General features: G+C 42.5%; 1 protein-coding gene across 1 annotated transcript in view; it reads left to right on the top strand.

Annotated features, from left to right (window-relative positions):
• The first annotated feature begins 636 nt into the window (after positions 1 to 636).
• The window catches only part of LOC126232127 (ankyrin repeat domain-containing protein 65-like), a 131615-nt gene continuing 111937 nt past the window's right edge, over positions 637 to 20314 (top strand). The window contains exon 1 of the mRNA XM_049942435.1: positions 637 to 688. The gene's annotated coding sequence lies outside the window, so the exon portion shown is untranslated. The remainder of the gene's footprint in view (positions 689 to 20314) is intronic.

The raw sequence follows: 20314 nt of genomic DNA, 5'->3' as shown, positions 1-20314 counted from the left end.
GTGTGTCGTCCTTGGCGTAACTTAGTGTTAAGTTGGATTAAGTAGTGTGTAAGCTTAGGGACCGACGAGCTCAGCAGTTTGGTCCGATAGGAACTTAACGCCACCACCTCGGTTGCATCTACTACAAATTTTGTCACACAACAGTGAATAGCTAATCCGTAACTATGAATACAATTCAACATTGATAGCACTTTATCGTTCTTTGACGACAACTTGTTACATCCGTCCTTCATTTCTGGGGTAGCAAATGACCGAGACGAATCACGAAGCTCGCGCATTAGTTACTGGCAGTTAGAACGACGACGGAAAATCATCTGTTCACACCCGTCCTCACCCCGTGACCAAAATACAGCGTCTTCGTTCCCTCTTTGCGTTCACCGGAAGCAGTATTTGGTAATCGGTTTTGGGAGCCCCATGTAGGAGGGGGTGTGTGTTACCAGCTGTATAGCGCGGGACGAGATGAACGGCCTGTGGCGTGAATGGGACGCAGGCTGCCCGGCAGTGCCGACACCGACGTCGACGCCTCGCCCGCCCTGCCGCAGCCGTTCCCTCGCCTGCCTGGCAACGCCGCCCCGTGACGTCAGAGCTGGGTGGGGGCAGCCGCGCGCCCCGGCTGTCGGTGCGGCCCAGTTCACAGTTGACTGTTGAGGGAGCGGCCGAGAGGAGAGGAGCGTGCGACCTGGGAAAGGTAAGGCGGCCAGCTGGCTACTGGAATTTCTGGAAGCTGCCGATGTTCTGCACGCTTTTGTGTGGTTTGTCGCGTAAATCAATAAGGGCAACGTCAAGGAACTGCTCTTGTCTAATATATTGTCTTACTTTTAAAAATCACGATGGCTACGAACAAAGGGATGGCGAACAGGGTGTTAAATTACCGGTTTGAGTGTTCAGTAATTTATTGCTCGTTATTTATCGCCTTGCTCCAGCCTTTTAACCGGTGAAAACTTGAGCAAGAATAATGGAACGGATGGAAAATACCGCCACATTCAGTCGGCTAGTATTTCGACGAGGCAGTGTAGTTTTGTCCAGAATTATCGTACCAAAGGTATTTAATATGAAAACCTCGCGTTCTTGATTATGTTCGTAGGACGCAAGTTTGCGACAACCATCAAACTCGGCACTTGTGGCTGGGTGAGTTCTATGGCGACACGGCGTCTGCTGCCACTGGTTCCAACAGCCGTGGTTGTCTGTAACACTGGACCGCTAGCCTGGAACTGGAGGTCGGCTACAGGTTGCCTATCTAGCGGTTTGCACGGACGACAAAAATTTGTTTTTCAATATTTCGCTTACTTTTGCCGACTTTAAACATCTAAAATGTTGTCCTACCGTACTCATTCAGAGATATAATCTGACATTACGGGTTTCACACAGTAAGAAAACTATGACGGTAACTTGGCGTGTCTCGAGGTGACGTATTTCATGGCGCTCAAATACGCGGACGTTATTCAGCCAGTCTTCCAGAATGACGGCAGTTAGCGATTTGCAATAAACTCCGGACGACATTTAAAACACTTAAGATATTTTTCGGTAACCCCCGCCCCCCCAAGATATTTTTCGGTAACCCCCCCCCCCCCCCCCCACAAACACACACACATATACGTGAAGTAGCACATATTCGCCGCTGATGCGGTCACCTTCCGCATCAGACTTAACGTTTTAGTTTATGTTTGCAGACAGTGTCCACACACACCATACAAAGTGTCGGCAAAATTAACATAGTCGTACAGTTATGACGTCACACGTTTAGCCGTGCGAAAAACTTGCTTTTGTTTTGGCGACTTCGAAAACACGATAAGAATAATTTCAAACCGTCCGTAAACTGTTTCTCGCCTACAGGCTTAACATCAAGTATTACACACGTTAAATCGTCTGGAAAGTAATCAGACGTCGGAAGTTGATTTGTGCATGGGCATTCCGAATACTGTGTAATCCACTCGTGGATCACAACACGTGGCGCCATGCCGACGTGCTTCTGGCCATGAAACGCAGCACTCGCGTTCATTTCACTACTTTCACGATTCTCTGGAGTTGAGATTGCGATGCGCGAGCGATCTGTTGCTTTGTCTAATATGCTGGTTAGACTGAGGCGAAGATTTGATTGGTAGTTGGCGAATTCTTGAGAATTTATCCTAATGTTTGTGCCTCTTGAAGTAAACGTTTCATATTGTTGTTTATCGTTCTGACGTCACGTCTCCTAGTTTCAGATTACTAATGAAAGGGAAGCGATAACACACCACAATTTTTCTGCACTACGCGACGCTGCAGCGCGTTCTGTCCGTTCTCGTGTTAATATTTGTCTGATAAGAGAGCACGGTGTGCCGACAAAGCAGCGCATCGGCGATCTCTTTGAGACGCGTCGTGTTCCGCACTTATGCAGTTTAGCAGGTACGGAAAAAATTTTTCATTTTTTTCCAAAATTTGATCGATTATAGTCAAATGTGATACGCCCCAGTCAATTATTTACATCAAAAAATTGTTTTAATTTTTTTTAAGTTTTTTTTTTATTTTTCAATATTTTGTCGATTACAGTATACGTTCATTTTAACGGAACGGTAGGTACGTATTTTTACTAATTAGCCACAATCAAACGCCAGTGCAAAATTAACAAACTTTTAACTAAATTTAGCAAAATAAAAATAAAACGTAATCACTGTGCTGCTTCGGGATACACTAAACGAACGTGCTCAACCAAGTTATGAAATGCATCCTTTTGAAAACGCTGACGCCACAAAAATTCTGCCAAATAGTTATCTAGCATAGTACGATGGGTACCGAACCTGCGTTTGTTTTTTTCCTTGGCTTTCTGCCAAACAGATTCTACGTGATTGGTTGTAGCGTGAGTAAGGGAGTCAACGAAATTAATCGAATGGTTTACAGTCAAATGCTGATATCCCAGATTACCCACTGTGTTGTATGCTGCCCACAAATCCGAGACAACAGTAGTACCAGGGAGCACGAACTGTTGCAAAATAGGCAACAAAGTGCCAGCATCCCGTCTGTCTACAGTCACCATGAAACTTTCCTTTGTTTCCACATCGAAACCACCAAAAACCCATTGTTCTCTAACGCGATGACCACGTTCGTACTTTGGACGAACAAAACAACTTTCGTCGATCTCCACAATATGACCTCTGCCTCCCAGAAGGATCGGATTGAGCAAAAAATATTCGTGACAAATGTCCCTACAAAATTGTTTCCAATCAACAATCGTATGGGCACTTCCGATTTCCAACTCCCTCTGTAAAAACTCCTGCTTATCTATATCATAAGCCCACAGATACATCAGTTGCAAGATCTTGGAAACTTCAATATGGCTTCCTGAAAAGAATGAAAATTTTCGAATTGCTGCTTCTTTCCTACAAACTCGTCCTGCAGAACAACGCCAGATGACACCATCCATAGAATTATTGTTTTCTAATCGCATTTCGTTGTATCCCACGCACTTGCCATCACAAATCATCACACTTTTCAACAATCCGTGTTGTTGAGCCCACTTAATCGCCTCCCTATTAGTGGCCGATATTTCGAATAAATTTTTGAGGCGAAATTCCGTAAGATTTGGAAATCTATTTGCCATATTCAAATGAACCTTTCAGTATATTGTCGACTAGCAAATCGTGTTCAAAGCAACGAATTCGACACGACAGACTGCCAGTTCACTTGTTTCAGTTTAAACCTTTTCTTAGTTTAAACCTTTGCTTAGCGTATCCCGAAGCTGTAAACTAATCCGTTTTGTTTTTATTTCTACTTATTTTCGTTTACAATTATGAGCATCATATTCTCATCATCAACTCATTAAATGAAAATGGATGTTATATGGTGAATGATCACCAGTTCAATATTTTCGAATCATAGGCGGCCGCTGCCGCGGCCGCATTCCAAAAAAAAAAACTCCCAACCTAACCTCAAGTGGGCTACGCTACAGATGTGTAAATATACAGTGGGGGGAGTTTATTAAAAGTTTGTTAATTTTGCACTGGCGTTTGATTGTGGCTAATTAGTAAAAATACGTACCTACCGTTCCGTTAAAATGAACGTATACTGTAATCGACAAAATATTGAAAACTAAAAAAAAAAATTTTTTTTAAATTTAAAACAATTTTTTTGATGTAAATAATTGACTGGGGCGAAAATAAATATCGTATTCGTAATCAAATTTTGGAAAAAAATGAAAAATTTTGTCCGTACCTGCTAAACTGCATAAGTGCCTCGTGTTCTGCGTGGCTTGTCGTGCTTGCGCATCGCAAGTGACGAAAGAATGAATGTTACCGATTGTGAAACTGTCACAAACTTCTGTACTTGAGGTTCAAATGACACGATTAAAGTGCAGTGTAAATTTTTGTGTGCAGGCTATTGACGACGGTAGAGTAGAGATTTAATTTCTCATTTCCAGTGCAATAGTATCGAACGTGGAGGTAGATTTCTGCTGTCACTTTCCGTCAGAGGAGTGAATCACGTCAGAATTTGTAGAGAGATTTGCTAATTATATTTGACTGAAACCTATAGTAAATACTTCGTTTAGCCACTTACTGTTAATGAAGCCTTACCCATTATCGATGTTAAGTCTGTTATCGAATTACGGGCTGGCACTAACGTCTTACTGACGCAGTGCGCCGGCCGAAGTGGCCGTGCGGTTAACGGCGCTGCAGTCTGGAACCGCAAGACCGCTACGGTCGCAGGTTCGAATCCTGCCTCGGGCATGGATGTTTGTGATGTCCTTAGGTTAGTTAGGTTTAACTAGTTCTAAGTTCTAGGGGACTCATGACCTCAGCAGTTGAGTCCCATAGTGCTCAGAGCCATTTGAACCATTTGACGCAGTGCTGAAAATGTGTATCAGTTAGAGCGGACATCGCCATAAAACGCAAATTTCAGTACCACAACTATATAATTTTCAATTTGGACAATCGATGTGTTGGTGTACCTGTTCTCGAAGTTAAGTTTTCTTCCCTGTCGCACGTACAGGATGATTTGATAAAAGTCGCACGAATTCTGTGAATAATAATTACCCCGATATCGGTGCTCCAAATTGCTTTCACTCTTTTGACGTTGAAGTTTGTGTGGTGGTTTTCGTATTTATACTGGTCTATCAGAAAATATGCAACGCAATTGATGCACACCGTATTAAAGACCTCTCCAAAACGTCTCGTGTGTAGGGAGATGAGTCGTGTCGAAGTGTGGGGAAATGTGACGTTGACGGATGAACAGTAGCCGCAGCAGAAAAACAGTTTCATAAAAAGGCCGCCAGTTACGCTTTGAGTCACACATCGATTATCCGTAATAGGGCACTAAGATCACTTACGTCTTACGAGTGTGTACAGTGTTTCTTGGTGCTTTCAATTCTTTAGGTGTTTTGTCCACGGGCAAAGTGTGTGACAGCTGCGTACATTTCCTCAGTGCGGTGCTTGACACGGTACTTGGGCCGGCAGTAGCCGCCACTCAGGTGGAGACGGTGGCGAGGCAGCGCCCTGACGCGTGGCTGTGGCGGGGGGGGGGGGGGGGGGGCTCCCCCACACGAGTCGGCTTTAACCCGTGACGTAAGGGTGTTGTCGTGTGTGACGTCATGACGGCGCGGAGTTTGGTTTGAGTGTGGCTGTCTCCAGTTCTGTTTTATCTTATTTTATTTACTTTTCTGATCTGTTCGTTCTATCTCGTGAGATTTTTTTTAATTTAAAAACGCTTATTACTTATTTTAATTATCTGTTTCCTCCAATTTCTGTTTTAGTTTATTATATTTATCTTTCTGATCTGTTCGTTCTATCCCGTGAGATTTTTTTTTTAAAGACAAAAAACACTAATCAGCTACTGAAGCATCTTTATCTTCTGTGGGTTGCAGGGGTTACGACTCCTGGGGAGGTGGGTGGGGATTCGTGCATGGCTGTCTTCACTTGTAGCTACGCAAGGCGTCTAAATTTGTTTATATTTAGTTTGCGCCCTCCCCCCCCCCCCCACCCAAAACCCCATTTCCCGCGCTTGTCTCGTTAGTGTCATTAGGCTTCTTGTGGAAAGTGTGTGTGTTTGTTTTTGTTTCCGCCATATTTGTGACGTCATGGGTCAAAGCAGACGGGCGGGATCGGACGCTTCCGTATTTCCCGCATTAACGCGTTAGCATATCTACCAAGTTGCGTTGCCATACGATAATTAGACCACAGTGGACATCGGCGAGTAGGTGCATTTTACTTCCGACCAGCCGCCTCTGTCGAAGAAAAAAGCGATTGGCGAAAATTTCGCTGTCGCCTATGTGGCCCGTTAGGTCATAAACCACTCAGTAGTCAGTCAGTTAAAAGGAATCTACAGTTGTCTGACTTCCGTCGTGTGTTTCACTTCTGTTAGAGCACCAACTCTCGGTACGTCCTGTATATACCCGTATCTTCAGTACAGGCGGCTGTCTGAACTGGAGTAGGTCGCAGCTACCGATACCGGACTTCGACATTGACTCGTGGCGTAATGATGTGCTGTGTGACGTCACACACACGGACACAACAGAACGCAATGATATTCTCATAGCTGCCATATTTTTTGTAATGTATGCTGTGGTGGAAAAGTCATCTGTTGCATAGCCCGAGGTCTAGGCTAGCCCGACAGGTTACAGTATCGTTGTAAGTTACTGGAGCCAAAGAAACGCAATGTTATAGTAACAAGAAATCTTGCTGTGGCACGTATTTTACACATGTTAGATTTCGAAGAATGTTCTATGTCCATTTTGATGTCATGGGTCGAAATAAGTTGGAATCGGCACTGTTTTTCACTAGTGGGCACCGTTCGTCCCTAGTGTAAAGGCACGCCGGCAGGTGTGGCCGTGCGCTTCTGGGCGCTTCACTCTGGAACCGCGTGACCGCTACGGTCGCAGGTTCGAATCTTGCCTTGGGCATGGATGCGTGTGATATCCTTAGGTTAGTTAGGTTTAAGTAGTTCTAGGGGACTGATGACCTAAGCTGTTAAGTCCTACAGTGCTCAGAGCCATTTAATTTTGATCAAGACGCGCGCGGCCTTTGCACGAAGAGGCGTCGGTGCAGCCAGCCAGCCCTGCACGCCCCTGACACGTGAGCACGGCACCCCGGGGGAGTCCCCACGTCCCAGGCGAGTACAGTAGAGGTGGGCGAACTGAAACACGTACCTGTTTCGAAACTAATAAAACACAATGTAATGTTTCGATACGCAGTTTCGAAACAGTGTGCGTTTTGTAGTCGTGTAGACCTGACATTATGTCATCTTGAATGTCTACTGTATAAATATTTCCGTATAAACACAAATGAGATGTCAGAGTGCTAATTAAATCGCAGAAAGTATGAAACTTTCACTTAGGTGTCTTGACAGTTTATTTCCTGCAGCAAGTGCGCTGCTTTTGTGTCGTGTGACTTTTATGCTTTCCAACTGGCTGAGGACAGAGTCGGTATGTTTGACATAGCAGATTTTCCCAAACTCGCTTCCCTGTATTGTAGCTCCTAATCTTGATAGTTTTATGAGTGAAAATCTGTATGGGCTCTTGAAAAGGCATATCATGAGATGTAATGTATTGAGATAGCGTTCTGGGAAGCGAGGCACTGAAATAACATTTATGAGTGTCCCACTCACTCTTTTCTTACAGTTAAATTTACCATTGTTTGTCTCACAGAGCAGGCCTGCAAAGTGACTGATTCACACAGATCAAAAAATTGCCATAAGAGACTGGAGCATATAACGCAATGGTCAAATATGGCAGTTTTTCATCAAACATTAGTCAGCTGGGTACAGCTCATAATATGTAACCTGATAGAACTGGAAAACATGTTAAAACATTTCAAGGTAACTGAAATGCAGAGATTGGTATGTTTCCTTGAAGTATAAAATCCAGACTATTGGTATGTTTCCTTGAAGTATAAAATCCAGACTAAGATTTAAATAATTCGTACAGGCAGGTGCAGATTCCATCCTCAAGTTTAGCACTTACTGTATTAATGGCCTCGTTGCTCTAATCTGAGTTTTTAAGTCTCAGACAGTGACTTTGTAAACCTTTGCTTAATAAGACAACTTTTGGCAAGGTTACATTTCTTTCGCTGCTAATTTCTGTTGTGACTTGCACTAAAGGAAATAGTATTTCACAAGATTTTTCAATACCTGACCGTTGGACAGTTTTGTTTGTAAATCCGCACTGAAGATGCCGAGGGTGTAAAGGCTATTTGATTTTCAAAAACGTTTCATACAAGGAATTCCATGTCGTAGGGCAATGTTGTTTCGTCGTTAAAATAGGGACCCCCATTTCCTTCCGAATATTGTGTAATTTCTCAAATGCCTGAGGACTTCTTTTGAAAAATTCCGTTATTGACTTCACTTTTGCTCTTGTCTCAGTAATTGGTTCAAGGCTTACTTCCACAGTTAAATTCAGTGTATGTGCAAAACAAGGTACATGCCACCATTTGCACATCACTGCCTCCACCAAATTAGATGTATTATCTGTAGTGCAAGCTATAATTTTATTGGTAATACCCAAAGCTGGTATCACATTTTGTACTTCACTGGAATGGTTTTTAGCTGTATGTTTGTTATGGAATTTAAAACTAGATATCAAATATGACGTAAGATTGCAGTTTTCATTAATGAAGTGAGCAGTCACTGCAATATAATTCTCATTGTTCACAGACGTCCGTCTATCAGTCGTAATGCAGATGTAGGATGTAGCTTGCACTGCAGATCATACTCGTGTTAGGGTGTTGTCGGACACTTGAGATAGTAAACTGTTGGAGACGGTTTTTCTACTGGGGGTAAATAGTTTTCATTTATAAATAAGTCACTTTTCTAAACTCTTCACTCTCAACTATTCTTTAACAACATGTCTCAACATCTATTCGTCTATTTTGGCTCGTTTGGATGAAGGTACTGCTCTTATTGCAAATCCAGCCATCTCTGTGTACCACACCTACCCAGAACTGAATCGGTAGATTCCTGAACAATTTCTGTGGAAGTTTAACTGGCTTCGTCACTTTCCAGATTCATAAAAACTGGTTTCGACCGAGTTTCACTTAAATTGACTGTTGGATGCTAATGTCCGAAAAGTCTGTTCAAGCAAGAGGTCGAACTATTAAACGACAACACTGCCGAACGTTTCCTCAGGATTCATCCTCTTAAAATAATCCCACACAGTGCTTCATAACGCCTTAGCTGAAGACAGTAGAACCACCACGAACGAAACTGGAGGCGGGAGCAAACTGCAGACAAAACGGATACGCTTCTGGGATCCCCACATTCCGTTAGTACGGGTAATATACCCATCCAGCTAATTTCCATGCACACAAAGGAAATCATTGTGGAGAATAGGCACATTAACTATACTCACAAATAACGCCACATAATTCGAATATATAACGGGAAAAATTTTTGTCCCTCAAGGTGTTTCGAACCATTACGATATAAATTCACCCCGCTTCCCAGCCCTTCCCGTCCACCAGAACACCACCAGTGATACATCAGGCAGCTTGCTTGCAGTTATACCCACATCTGATTTACGTATACGTCTTAAAACTGCCACTCCGCGCCTTTTTTATTAAAGATATTGTAGGCTTACTTGCGTTTTTCAATATCATTACTGTACATGAACAGAGAAGAGTATGTTATAAAAGATGTGTAATTTAACTGAATGATTTTCACACATTTATTATTTTGAATGTGAATAGTGTGCGTTACTTTATTGTTTGGTTACTGTTTATAAAGTAGATATTACGCCATTTCGGAATCGGGCAGTCAGCTAGAAACGAAGTTTTATTTTGGGAAGTCTTAAGCTTCATGCTGTTGTTCGTGAAAAAGATTTAGACACTCTTCAAGAGTTTCATGAAGTGATATGCTATATGTGTTTCAGTATCTGTGCCCGAATCTCATCCGACACAGAGCGGAATGAAACATCTCTGTTTCTATACAATTAGTCCGTTCCACGCTTAAGTGGAGGGAAACAGCGTTATTTTGAAACAACGATACAGTTTTTGTGTCTGGCTCGAGATCGAATCTGGTTCCGTTGTTAGAGACAGGGCAGAATGAAGCACCACTGTTTGGAAACACAGAACCACAGCCGTTTCCAAATACTGAAACAGTTCCACGTATCGATACACTGTATCGAAACATAGAAACAGTGGCCAAGTCTACAGTACGGATGGGGCTGTTCCGTCCACGGTTTTGTTTCGTTTGCTCTGTTTTATTGCGTCTCACTAAGTTACCCTTTTTCGTGTGCTTTCAAATTTTTTTTAGCTCATTGGCCGAGTGGTCTAAAAAGGAACAAAATGGATCTGAAGAATAGCTCCGCGCATACTTACGACGCGAGTTATGGGTAACGATCAGTATGGCTTCTGAATAATACAATAAATAATCGAGTTGAACTTTTTACTGCTGACGTTACGACGAAACGTGCTTTCCAATGGAGTGGCAACACACATTGATTACTAATGGCCTTCTGTATAATATTCATGTTGATTCTAGAAACAATCTAGTGGGAATAATAGTGCACTGAAGCCCTCTTTCTATCGCTACATTCCCGACAACAAACATCGTGAGAAACTATAGTTGAATTCTTTTATCTTGGCGGCTCGCGCATGCCCGCCCAGACGCGGGAGATGGCTGCGTTGCCAGTTGCAAACGACGCACGCGCCAAGAGAAGCAGCGCCATAGTATAGTATAGCGAAAAGTAAAGCCGCCACGGCCGCATTAAGCCTTTCGCTGCTGCAGACACGTGCTCCCCGCATTCCGCACTGTGCGCGATTTTGTCATCACTGCACTGCTCGCCTGTGCAGACACATGGTGTTCCGACTGCTTTGATACGCTTATCATTCGATTTCACAAAAACTATTTGGCCCAAAAATTTGATTTTTACACATCTTCTTGACTGATACCTTCCCCCCATAAATGACTTAATTTTGTTTCAATGTTCAACGCAGTTAATGTGCAGCATTAAATTTAGTAAATCATTGCACAAAATAGCGTATACTTTCCGTATGGTCGATTTTAGTTGCCACAATGTTGAGAATGAAATCTGGACAAGATAACCTAAATTTCGTATAAAATTTACTGTATAACAATATCTCGTTTAAGTACCAGATAGGTGTCGTATGTAATATTGAGAAATATTCCGTCTTCCGCGACTGTAATAAAAGTTTTGTTTACACCGGGCGTTTGGCTTTATTTTAAGTCACTTCAATCAATCAAAAGGAAGTAGACAAAATACATTAAACAAAACTTTGGACTTACAAAACCATTAGGACTTATCAGTGAAGTGCTCTGAGCTATGTCAAATATAATTTTTGTGTGTGGCACACACAAACAGCATTTATATGCTAAAACACTGATCAGCCGACACAAACGTTGAATATTGTGTTACCGCAGCGCAAAACTACGAAAGGTGACTTGGCAATGGAGGAGACAAAATACTGTCCACTGAAGATGCTTCAAAAGAGAAAAACGCGTCTGGTCTAAATAAGACGCTTATTACAGTTGCAGAAGAGGAATATGTTTCAATACCGTTGTAAAACAGCGACTGTGTAACAAAAACAAGAAAGAACGTATTATTGTGTATGTGCCTTACCTTTCATTTTTGTCAATCGCTGCGATTGTCATCTGCATCGCTGTAGTCAGTGTCGCGTTCCGAATCATCAGGTCTTAAGAGTCATGACGATGCGTTCAATCAGCTTGTCAATTACAATTTCCCTTTTCATGTCCTCCTCCTGTAGCCTTTGTGCATGCCGAACACATTCAGCCCACGCTGAAGGAGTAATTGTCATGTGCTTCGTGCAAAAGCCTTTCTGTATCGGCAATTTTAAATGTCACTTTTAGTTCTGTGGCATACCCTTTCACGTGTGCCCAAATTAACTATCGGATTGTAGTGACAATGACACGGTGGCAAACGCAAAACTATATGTCCATCTTCCTGAACAATACAATAGATTTCATAAACTTTTGTGCGAGGCTTATGGAGCGCAACAAGTTTCAACATTTCGGCGCGAGTTTGGTTTGCAGTATGTGGTATATTTTTACTTGCAAGCCACAACATATCGCCTTTTTTGTACTTGTTGTGGGTGTCTTGTCAACAGCGGAGTGGTAACTCGCATGTCCATTACAATCACAGAGTTTGCAGGCAAGTAAGGGAGAAACTGATTCCTGAACCACAATTTAAATGTCTCTGAGTTCATTTCGGAATGATAATCCCCTGAATTGCTCTTTTTTGCCCGGAACACTAATTTGCTTTCTGGAATGAATCCGGAAGCAGAACCAGCGTGAAGCACAATTATTCGTCCACCTTTACCAACTGGTACTTTAAACCCACCCGAACCATCACTCATTTTCCAACACGCTTTTCTTGTGTGATTTTGGTTTACCAATGTTTCGTCCAAGAAAAAAATGTTCTTATTCCCTGATTTTCTTACTTCAATAATACGTGTTACAAACTGTGCCCTTGAAGCTGCGATATCACTACGTTCCATTAAAAACTTTCTTTCGTCATTTGTATGTACATCTTTGAATCCAATATTTTTAAGTATCTATTCATCGAAGTCATCCAATGATACAAAATCCGACGAATTTGTGATCAAATTTGATAGAATTGGATGCCCCCTTTCGAGAGGAACTAATTTTCATTATGATTTCTTTTGGCTCTGTGTGTCGTTTTCAAGAGATTTCAATGTCCCCAGTTAAAATGAACACCCTTTAAAACCTTAACAGTGTTTATAAATTGGGAAATATTCCATCTTTAGCGACTGTAATAAAACTTTTATTTATACCAGTCATTTCGCTTTTTTCTAAAACGTTCTGATTAAAACAAAGTTGGCGAAGTATACAAAACTAAACGGTGGACGTAATAAAACATAGAAACTAAAATACATGATCAGTGAGGTGCAGTGCCCCAACAATTTGTGTTTGTCATAACGGACTGCAAATACTTGTCAAAACATCGGTCAGTCGACGAAAACATTGAATATGATGTTTCAAAGCAGCGAAGCAAAGAATTGCGCCAATCAAGTAGCTCGGCAACGTACGAGCCGAAATTCTGCTCTAAATAATACTTTTAATACTGTCGCAAAAGAATATATCTCAATATGAATAGTAAAACAGCGACTGCGGAAGAGAAGATAAACAAACAAAACAGGTAACATGTATACTGTATGTGTGCCTTTTCATTGTTTTTAATTGCTGTGAAAAGAAATATTGGAGGACAAAATTAGAAAAACCGAAAACTTATTATGATTATAATGAAGAGACAGAGCACCAGAAATTTCAAAAAATTACATTCAGACGAATAAAATTCATGAAGTAAGACATTTCGATATGGTTTTTAAATATAGAAAATATCAAGCAACCAACAAGGTTTAAACTCAGAACTTTTCGATTAACAGTCAGACACCTTAACCATTACGCTAACAATTTTTTTCTTTTTTTCTCATTTCGTTGTATATTGTTCGTTGAATTTGTTCGGGGCGGACGTCCGATGACACCCGTTCAGGCTCACTCAGTTTTTTACTACAGAGGGTAGCTAACCCTCTGACCGAGCACGCTGAGCTACCGTGTCGAGAGCGCGTCGTTCAACACAACTCCTGGAGGACTCTAAAATACTGTTGGTATTTCGTCGAAGTACAATAGGAAATAAACCATAACCGCTGTTCTTTATTGCGAAAAAGCGGTTCGAGGGAAGATACAAACAACTTTCCTTGCTATTGCCTGATTTAGGAGGCTTATTGCTTGTTTCGTTTAATTAGTTAATTGAATATGAAGCAATTGGTGTAAAGAATGCTTTTTCCAAACTTTCTATAAAAGAAAGTCTGCTATCAACACATTGCTTTTGTTCAATTGCTTTATTTATGAATGAACGTTTCTAAAACTGAAGACACCCAGTTCTTGTGTTAACCGCCATTTAAAAGAAAATTCGTTTCTGTACAAAATCTCTAATCCTCACAATCGAAACTTCCTGGCAGATTAAAACTGTGTGCCGGACCGAGACTCGAACTCGCGATCTTCTGTTGGAGCACTTGCCCGCGAAAGGCAAAGGTCCCGAGTTCGAGTCTCGGTCCGACACACAGTTTTATCTGCCAGGAAGTTTCATATCAGCGCACACTCCGCTGCAGAGTGAAAACGCATTCTGGAAAAGTCCCTTCACAATCGGTTTTTCTCTGGAGATGTGAAATTATCGAGAAAAATTTTCCATGCAAACTGGTACTTCGGAGCTTCGTGTTCGGACACCACACTTCTAGATGGAAGCCAACAGTGAACTAAACTACAGATTCAGTATGTTTTCAGTGAAGAATAAACGAGAGGCAGAATCATTCGTGAGTGGTAACGAAAATTATGTATATATTGTGTACAAGTCTGCGCTATTGTAGAGGTCCATCTACTCTTAAAAGAACTTCGGATCAGTTACTGGCACTTCGTATGTTGTAATCGAAATTTCAGATAAGGAAGGGAGCCATCCGTCACTGATACTATAAGGCAACTTGTGTCAGTAGGACGTGAACAACAATTACTGAATAGCGGCAATGATAGGTCACCATACGTGCTAGAAAACACTGTGATATACAAAATACTGAGCATTATTTTGCAGGAAGAGTAAAGCCATTGGTGTATTTATTTTTCGTACTTTGCACTGAATGAAGTTCTAGACATTAATTTTAGAATTCAAACACACGCTACCTATTAATGATACCTGCGTCTTTGTCTATGAGTACGTTAGTCAGGAGCGAAATTGCGTTGAGTTGGATGTACGTACTTAATAAATAGTGTTCAGGAAAAGAGTAATATAGTTCCGATACATTCACGTACGTAATCGTTGATTGCTTACGGCAAGATGGCAGATGGTAATGTTCGCAGTATAGGTACGAGCATTGAAGTCAGTACGTAGTTTTGGCGCTGTGTGGTCAGTTAGTACAGAAGTGCTAGTACATTATGTGAATGGAAATATTAGGCGCTGCAGTGATTAATTGGAGACGCACAGAAGCGCTTTGATAACATTGTCACGTGCATGCTTGGAGGCAGGTTATGTGTGCAAATATTATCTATATTAGTGTAAGGACTTGTAAATACAGTATTGCCAACCTGTCTAATAGTTAAGAGAACTTTTGGCCGTACATAAAATTAGCAAGTGGATCGAAATCATGAGTTGAGTCGCTTAGTGACCACACCGGTACGGAAACGGAAGACGACAAACAGAAGGCGAAATACAGGACTACCATAAATGATTCACTCGTTTCCAGAATTCTAAATTTCCAAAGTATGACAACTACAGATACGACTGATGGGTGGATGTAAACTCAGACTCTGCGAGTTTAAACTGTACCGACCACCCCACTGTACGAATGCACTGCCTTTACTAAATGTCGACAAGGCGACGGAAGAGTTGTCCTTTGCTGGAATACAAGAGATATTTGAACAAATGTGGCAGCTACAACCGTGGACGGGAGTGAACGAGATTTTTGTACGCAGTACAAATAAGTCAACAGCAGGGACAAGCCGCGAACTCGAAATACAGCAGCAAAGTGTTGGGAAGATCATGCGTCGGCGGTTACACTTCGCACGACAATTAAAAGCGGGAGGTTGCGGCCGGAGCCTTCAGATTCGCGCCACAATGGAGGGAGCACTGGAGGATGAACATGTCGCCCTCGTGCTTAACTGCAGTGACGAAGCAACGTTGCATTTATATGGAAAGGTGGCTTCCTCCTTAGGGGGTCCATCAGGGGAGCGCGTTTTCCCACCCCCACTGCCAGAGCTCAGAGAAGGCGTCACTGTTTCTGTGCTGGCCACTGACAGCGTGTTGCTACGCGAGGTGCGGAACGAACTTTACTACCGCTTTTGTGTTTCGTGTCAGAAGTCCCTCACAGAAGATTCGTAGTGTGCATAATGTAAACTTGTTGGGTTTATGCTTCTATTCAAGCACGGATCCTATGTGTACACGCGGTACTTCGTAAAATATGGATCTCTGATAACGAATTAATCGTTTATACTGTTTTCCGAAGTTACTTCACGGTCGAAGATCATCTGCCGGCCGGGGTGGCCGAGCGGTTCTAGGCGCTACAGTCTGGAACCGCGCGACCGCTACGGTCGCAGGTTCGAGTCCTGCCTCGGGCATGGCTCTGTCCGATGTCCTTAGGTTAGTTACGTTTAAGTAGTTCTAAGTTCTAGGGGACTGATGACCTCAGAAGTTGAGTCCCATAGTGCTCAGAGCCATGTGAACCATTTGAACTCATCTGTTTTCGCACTAACGCCGAAATAATGGCAGATGTGAAGTGGTTGCGGAACATAAAACCACCTAAAAACACTAAACAGTGGAAAGGCATCTGCACTGGGTGAGGTACCTTCAAGATTCTGCACAAATTTTGAGGAAGAACTTGCTCCCGTCACAGAAGCTGTTCATCGCAGACCGCTGGAACGATGAGGGGTACCAAGCGATTGAAAAAAATGCCGTTTTCAAGAAAGGTCAACGGACAAATTAAAACAAGTCTACGAGATAACGCTGCCAACACGTGTGTGATGTGACACGGCCCTTAACTGCTGAAGCCCAGGAGAAATTGAACGTGCAGAGGTGTCTATCCGGAGTCTGTTTATTGCGTATATCTGCCGTCCACGTCGCCGTTCTGAGCGCTCGATGTGACGGCCGCAACAGCACACACACACTGGCAGCGCCCGAGTCTCCTTACAATGGTACAGGAAAGTTACGAAGTTCCAGTGAAAAACTAGTCTGTGTCATAATTCCACAACTGTGGGCATTTATTATGCAATCAGAACATTCGCCACATCTTCCACCGTGAGTTAACGAAACCCGCTGCCCGATTATTTTTAGTCGTTGCGGACGTCTTTGTGGTGACATCTCTCAATATCGGCATGGAGGCGAAATGTCCATCTTCGACTGCTCCCTCCCTGCCTTGTGGCGCAAGTCTGAAGGCGCCTCCGGCCCGTGTGTCAGCTGTTGCGGCTTTCAATTGCTGCACGCGATGCAGACGGAATGGGTCGAACCGCTCACCCCCACACAGCGGTTGCAACTGCCACATTTGATCAAATATCTCGCATATTTCAACACACGAAAACTCTGCTCTCGCTTTGTCGACATTTTGGCAAGGCGCTGCATTCTTAATGTCAGGTGGTAGGCACAGTTTAAACTCACTGTGTTTGCCTTTATATTCGTGCTCGAACCATATTTGTACATGTAATGTTTCGGAAAATTTAGAATTCTGGAAGCAAATGATTTGTGGTAGCTCTGTACTTCGCCTTCTGTCCGTCGTCTTCCCTTTCTGTGGCAGTAATGTCACTGACCGACTCAACTTACGGCTTAGATCCGCTTCCTGGTTTTATATAATGCCAATATTTTTAAAAAAATTTTCATCCAGATCGGTTCAGCAAATTATGTTTACGTATTCTTTGAATGACGTAGAACATATTTGTACACATAATCTGCCTCCAGGAACACCCCCGACAATGATTACAATCCATGTACTTCCGTGCCCTCACTATTAGCCACTGCTGCGCGTGATATTTCTTTCGCAGAAAGTACTAGCACTTCGGTAGCTCCTGACCACCCAGTGCCGACACTCAATGTACTGACTTTAATGCCAGTATAAATACTATGTAAATTGTTGTGCCGAATCTTTCCGTAAGCAATGTAAGATTACGTACGTAAATGGTATGTGCCTCCTTGTATCGGAGCCGCATTACTCCTTTGTGGTACACAATGTAATTATGTTCTTACATGGAACCAACGCAGTTTCGCGTCTGACTGACGTATACCTGGACAAAGACCCAGGTATCGTTAACAGGTTGCGTGCAAGTGTTTGAATTCTAAAATTATGTCTAGAAGTTTATTATGTGCAAAGTCACGTACGAAAAACCACTGCACCGATGGCTTCATTCTTCTTGCAAAATAATGCTGAGTAATTTATATATCATATTGTTTTCTAACATGTAGAGTGAGCTATCAGTGTTGCTGTTCGTTAACCAGTAATTCACGTCTTACTGACACTTAGTTTACTTATATTGTCATTAAATCGTGGCTCCTTCCCTTGTGCTAATTCCGAATACAACATACGAAACGTCACAGTAAGTGATGCAACGTTGTGTAAAGCACAGTTCGCCCTCTACTATATTTGACTTATACTGATAATATAAAGAATTTTCGTTACCACTCACAAATGATTCCGTTTCTCGTTTATTCACGGTTAATTTGCTGTAAACTTTGGCACATCTAGTGTTTGCAAATATTGTTCTACTTATAATTTATGAAAATACGCCCTTCGACATTCATGCCTCCTTTCTTTCGTCGGATAAATTTTTCCAATTCCAAGCGGACATGTTAACTCCGCCAAGTCAGAGATATAATTTGTCTGCTTTTTTATCAGGTTGAAACAGCTATTTCTCTCGTTTTCCTACTATGAAAATTAGTATTGAATACTTCTTTATACCTATGACCTGTACAAATTATTTACTCTTTTTACTTCTTTACATAGAACAAAATGCAAATTATCATTACTGCCTAGGTAGACTTAAAAGATGAAAAATTGTATCTGTGGTCGGTTACTTTCTAATGCGCCTAAAGGAGAATTACTATCATCTTTGTAATCTCTTTTGGTTAGCGGTCTTCCAGAATATTTTTCTTTGAGACTCAAAATTAATTAGGGAGAAATTCTTTCTTGAAATCAGAATGAGGGAGCCGATTTTTATTTTTTTATTAATGAAATCTTTGTTTATCTTAACAGCAGTTAATCGTCGGGTGAGAATGAATGGCAGCAAAGGTAAATACTCAGACCAACAACGATAGTGAATGATAACCAAAAATGCAAAAAGTTCCTAGGCGCGTCCTGTGTGGCCTAAGGGATACTGCAGGGCCTCCTGCACCCCGCATTCTTGCACACCACGGCGAGGCACGGATTTCTGAGCGGAAGAGAACCCACGACCCCTTACATCGATCCAGTGCAGTCAGGACTGAGCAGCCGACACGGCAGTCAAATACTGTCCCAACATGTGCAGAGGTCACTGCGGAGACCTGGAAGAAACTATAATAACAAATGGCTCTGAGCACTATGGGACTCAACTGCTGAGGTCATTAGTCCCCTAGAACTTAGAATTAGTTGAACCTAACTAACCTAAGGACATCACACACATCCATGCCCGAGGCAGGATTCGAACCTGCGACCGTTATAATAACAGGTGTAGCCGTGTCTGTTCTCCCAGTTAGAGGCAGTACCCAGTCTTCACATGACGAATGGCGCAGTTTTTATAAGTTCATGCAAAGGATTATTAACGAAGTTTTTCTCGAACGAAACTTTCCAGATAGGACTAAACAAAACTACCATGACGTCAACAGTTGTGTGTGGTGACCCAGTGTTGACCTTACTGTAGTTGATTTGAAGCGGCAGAAATCAAACTTGGTATTTGACCCTGAAGTTACTGCAGCTTGCAGGCGTGTGTATACCGATATGTCGCCTTGTTATATTGTGGGAAACCGCACAGGTAACGGAGTGTTCGGTGGATTTTTTTCTTTGCACGTAAGTTTCGATACAAAGCCACTAAATGTGGCACCAGTGCTCCGGTAGTATAAAAACCGAATATGGCGACTGCTCAGTCTGTTCGGCATCAGCCAATCACAGCCCAGATAACGCCCGCGCATTACGAACTGTTAAAAATAACTACCGGTTGCTACAAAAACTGCTGCCACAGAACAGCCGTTCAAGCCATCCTACTTGGCGCAGCCCTAGTGAGCAGACAGAAAAATTCGAGCACTCGGATAAATACCAGGGCAGCCAACAGTCAACGGAATCGATAAAATGTTCTGAATGGGCAGCTCATACGAATTAATTACGTTAAAAACTTGAGACATATAAGCTTCTCTGTAAGACTGAAATCAAAACAACTTTGGAAAGTAAAAGCGGAGACGATTTAGAGTTAAAAGCCCTTGTAATGCTAGTACTGACAGTAAAGTGTAAGGATACATTCTGAACCTATAATTTGCTTGAGTCTTCACGATCGTACCCCGTCTACACGTATGGCGTGGCGCAGGTAATTTCTGTACTGTCCAGAAATAAGGTGGACTGCGCAAAGTCTTGTTTGCGTTAAACTGCAAAGTAGGGCCTCAGGTATTACGACAGGGACTTTAAATCGCAGCCGTGTCGTTCCTCAGCAATGCTGAGCGGACGTAGAGCCAAGTGGAGGACGGAATTGTTTCCTCGGAATGCAGCGTTCTGTAGCAGGAAGCGTTGACAGTGTTCGCTTCTTGGAAAAAATAAAATAAGAAACTTACACGAAGCACTACACAAAGGCCACGGCGTGCAGCGTTCGTTGCGGGCGTTACGAAAGGGAAGGGGGGGGGTGTCACGTGACGTCAGAGCCGCTGCCT

Source organism: Schistocerca nitens, unplaced genomic scaffold, assembly GCF_023898315.1.
Source record: "Schistocerca nitens isolate TAMUIC-IGC-003100 unplaced genomic scaffold, iqSchNite1.1 HiC_scaffold_435, whole genome shotgun sequence".
NCBI lineage: Eukaryota > Metazoa > Arthropoda > Insecta > Orthoptera > Acrididae > Schistocerca > Schistocerca nitens.
The sequence above is the reverse complement of the archived record's forward strand: the minus strand, read 5'-3'. Positions and strand labels throughout refer to the sequence as shown.